The 4376-nt window shown below is 35.9% G+C and overlaps 1 pseudogene; it reads left to right on the top strand.

Moving 5' to 3' along the window:
* Nucleotides 1–3828: 3828 nt before the first annotated feature.
* On the top strand, nucleotides 3829–4092 carry LOC102264254 (annotated as a pseudogene).
* Nucleotides 4093–4376: the final 284 nt, after the last annotated feature.

Raw genomic sequence — 4376 nt, 5'->3', positions numbered from 1 at the left:
AACTATTGGATTATTTTTTCAAGAAAAATGACATGAAGTGGAGAGTTTGTTGCTAAGTCTTTTAAAATAACCAATAGTTTTGCAAGTGTACATAATACCCAATATTTGCCTATTTTCTTGCACTGGTTTACTAAATGGGTATACAGGCATGTAGTGCATTATGCCTTTAAGTATCTCATTGCTGGAGGATGATGTAAAGCTAATAAACAGAAAAGTATCTTACTGTAATTTATAATGGGTACTATGTCATTAAATAAAAGGAGAATGCTACTCTGTTCGTTTTCTCACTCACAGACTACACCTCCACTGAGCGCTAGGTTCATGTAACAATATCCATCTTCCTACTAAGATGTGTTATAGGCATCTCCAAAATAACAAGGTCAGAAACTCTGGGCACGGCACTCAAAGCTGTACCTCCTATCACAGTTCCCATCGTATTGAAGTGTTTTCCTTCCATCAGAGCCATTCTTGATTCCTCTCCTTTAGATGATCCACATCCAATTTATCAGCTATACCTTCAAAATAACCCCAAATATACTGATTTTTCTATGCCCCACCGCCACTCCCAAACCCAGCCAGCATTCTTTCTAACTATGCACCGTATTTCTACTCTTGCTCTATTTTCCCTACAACAACCAGAATGATATTAAACATACATCAGATGATATCAATTCCCTGCTTAAAAACTTTGCCATGAGTTCCATGTGCTCCTAAGGCACATAAAATGAAATAAAACTCCACAATCCTTACCAGGGCCTTTAAAGCCCACGGTGAGCTGGTCCCTACCTACTGGTAAGTCTTTAGCTTCTTCTCATATTACTTCTCACAATGACCTTCCTGTCCCTGGCAAAATGCCAAGCCCAGAATTGCCATCCTTCCTGTTAACTCCGCACCAAATGCACTGGCCCCAAATGTTTTCATGGATGGATCTTTTTGTATTATTTAGATCTCAGCTCAAATTTTGTCTCCACCTGGTGAGGCTGCCCCAAATCCCCCATTATAAAATAGCCACCACACTTTCCATCATATCACTCTGTCACTTCTCACTATCAGAAATTACTTTGAATATGTTCTTACTTGTATGTTATCTGTTTCTTCTCCTCTAGAACACGAACTCCATGAGAGTATGGGCCTTTGCCCTCATGCACACTGCTCTATCTTTGGGTTGTAAACAGTGCCTGACAACATAGACAAATAATAAGCATTTCTTGAATGAATAAATGAATGAATGAATCAGTTGATATGAGATAGCACATACTGTTCATGGTTCATGGAAACACACTATTTAAATTATACAAGGACCTTTAACGTTTCCTTCCTACAAAGTGTATTAAACACCAAAATCACTCAGCAAGAATACAAAACACGACCAGTCCTAAATGTTGGTCAAGCTGGCATGGATTACGCAGCTAGCATGTTACAGGTGTTAAATACATTTGACCTAGTCAATAAATGAACTACAGACATCCCAAAAGCCTTTTTAAACTCAGGTTTGAAGCTCTTCACTAAACTTGTAAGTAACCGAATATCAAATAGAAAGATGACTTAAAAGTCTCCCCCTCTTGTTACACACTCACTGCATAATAAATATTGATTGTACAGTATGCATGTAAGGTACATTTGAGCAAATAAATGCACAATCAAATGAATGAACCAGCCAAAGGTTCAATAATAAAAGTTAAAAAGTGAGGCATGAACATAGGTTAATCCAAATTGGATAAACAGCTCAGAAAAAATCAACAACTCTTAAGTCCTTCAATAACAAACCACAAGTGTGCCTGTCATTGGGGTCTAAGAAATGGCTCTAAGAGAAAAAGGTCACGGAGGTAAGATGAATCATATGGCAAAGCACTTAGAGGAAGGAAAAGAAGAGAAAGTTAAATCAGATTAGTCATCACAACCCTAAAGTGAGTCTATAGACACTATTTTAAATACCAAGAAAATGTTCCCAGAGACAAATGAATCGATTAAAAAAACAATGACACTAAGCTTTTAGAAATGCTATGCTTTGGTAAATCAACCAGTCAAGGAAACATAAATAAACAAATAAATATGTGCCACTTAAAAATAGATTTGTCTTGTTCTCTAGCAGCCTGGAAGGACAAGTGAAAGAGCAATAGAGGGAGGAAGGAAGTGTGAATGAATTCTCAGGCAATAGAAACCATTAGGTAATATATTGTTCAGAACCATCAATAGGAAGCTTAAATAGATCCTGTGAAGTCTCACAATTACCTAAAAAGACTTCATAATCACCACTAATTTTCCCCACACTTGAATGAACCTAGTTGTGTAAAAATAATAACAAAACACCTTGCAGATACAAGAGACTTGCCTGAATCATCTACTTATGATATATTTCATATTCAGGGTAAACATCAATTCAGTAATTTGTGTATTTTTCAAGTTTCTAAAATATTCAGATTGGACACATTTAGCATTTCAAATTTGGAAGTTAATTTTACATTTTAATTTTTAATTTTCCTATGCTCATTCCACACTTAGTTATTGGTTAACTATATTAATTAATTATACATCGTAGAAAAAAAAAACCTGAAAGCAAAATCTCAGTTATTCAAGTCCTTTGAAGCCTAAAACATTTGGAATCTCAGAATACTCCCTGACATTTCATTTTGCAGGAAGTCTAAACAACCACAATAAATTTACACATGCAGACATGCCACAGTTAAATTTCATTTCACGCTTAGTAAGCAAACATTATCAAACTATAAGCACTGTCCTCCACTGTCTTTTTAACTCAAAATCTTGTAACCAATGTTTGGTCGACCTTGAAATATTTCACAGATGGATGAATTGGCTTAGTTTATTCATCAATTTGCAGGCTAGCAAACTTAGGCTGCATGTATTACATAGAGCAGGTGGCTCTATGCTTTATTTCATAAACAACACAAATAATTAGTGATTAGACAGAAGCAAATTAGGGACCCAATTAGGAATTGTTCAGGGGAAAAGTCTTCTAAAACTAATGAGTATTTTTTCCTGCATTCAAATTTCTTTAGAAACATGTTTCCACGTTCCTTTCTTAATGGCAAATTTCTTTAAACAGTTTGTATCCATTTCAATGAAAGCAGAAAAACATTTCATTGAAGAAATCATCAGGTTATACAGGGCTTTGTGAAACTAAATGAGGATTGAACGAGTGGAGCACCAGGTACTTTATTTACCTGCATTTTTGGATTATATATAAAGAGGAAGCTCTCCTCACTGAAACATGTTTCGTTTTCTAATACTGCCAATTCTTTTGTTGTTCTGCATATATCAGTTACTCAGTAAATGTAATAAAGGTATATTAAAACACATAGAAAAAAAGGCATACCATACTTTATAGTCTTGATGACAAAATCCCACTTAGCATATGAGAGCCTTCTGTTCAACTTTTATTATTCAGTTTAAAAATTGTTACACGGTATCAGCTTTCAATTACAAATGATTAAAAAGGCAAATCATTGATGCCAATTTTATATCAGGGGAAAATTTTTTGACTAATCAAACGCTAAAGCTGACAGTTGTGAACTAAAGAGATTTTTTAAAGTTGCAATGCACATTATTCACCAGTAGGGAAGCTTAATCCTGTAGAACCCAAGATAATAGTTTTAGTCATGATTTGAATCTAATGCTAGCGGGCAATGTTAACTCACTTATCCATATCCATATTGACTTTCTCTTTCCTATCACTGGTGCATCACTGAGTAAATTTCTTTTCATAAGCTGTACCCTAGTGACTTCACACTTTGAAGAAGTAATGTCACTCTTTCTGCTATCTGGGAGCCTGCGGAGGCTGCTGGGAACAAGACTTCAGTAATGACAGATATGTCTGGAAGTCTGTGCTCTAAGGCCATTTCTGCTGGCTACAAGCAGGGCCTCCAGAACCAGAGGGAGCACACAGCTCTTCTTAAAATGGAAGGTGTTTATGCTCGAGGCGAAACTGAATTCTATCTATGCACTCTTGTGCGTGTGTACAAAGCAAAGAATAACACGGTGACTCCTGGTGGCAAACTGAACAAAACCAGAGTCATCTGGGGACAGGTAGCTGGTGCTCATGGAAACAGTGGCATGTTTCATGCTAAATTCTGAAGCAATCTTCCTGCTAAGACCATTGGGCCATCCGTATGATGCTGTAACCCTCGAGGATTTAAACTTCTTGAAAAGTAAATAAATAAAATGGATTTGTTTTCTTGTTAAAAAAAAGTGATGTCATTATTTTAGTGATGTAGTTAATATTGAACTCCTGTTCAAAATCCACCTAGTGACAAAGGATATCTAAGGACTCTTTTTGTAAGGCTTTATTAAAGAAACAGAATTTAATGATTTCTATACAGTAATGGCCGTCAAAGTTTAACTCACAGAATATGTTCATT

Source organism: Myotis brandtii, unplaced genomic scaffold (genome assembly GCF_000412655.1).
Source record: "Myotis brandtii unplaced genomic scaffold, ASM41265v1 scaffold389, whole genome shotgun sequence".
NCBI lineage: Eukaryota > Metazoa > Chordata > Mammalia > Chiroptera > Vespertilionidae > Myotis > Myotis brandtii.
The sequence above is the reverse complement of the archived record's forward strand: the minus strand, read 5'-3'. Positions and strand labels throughout refer to the sequence as shown.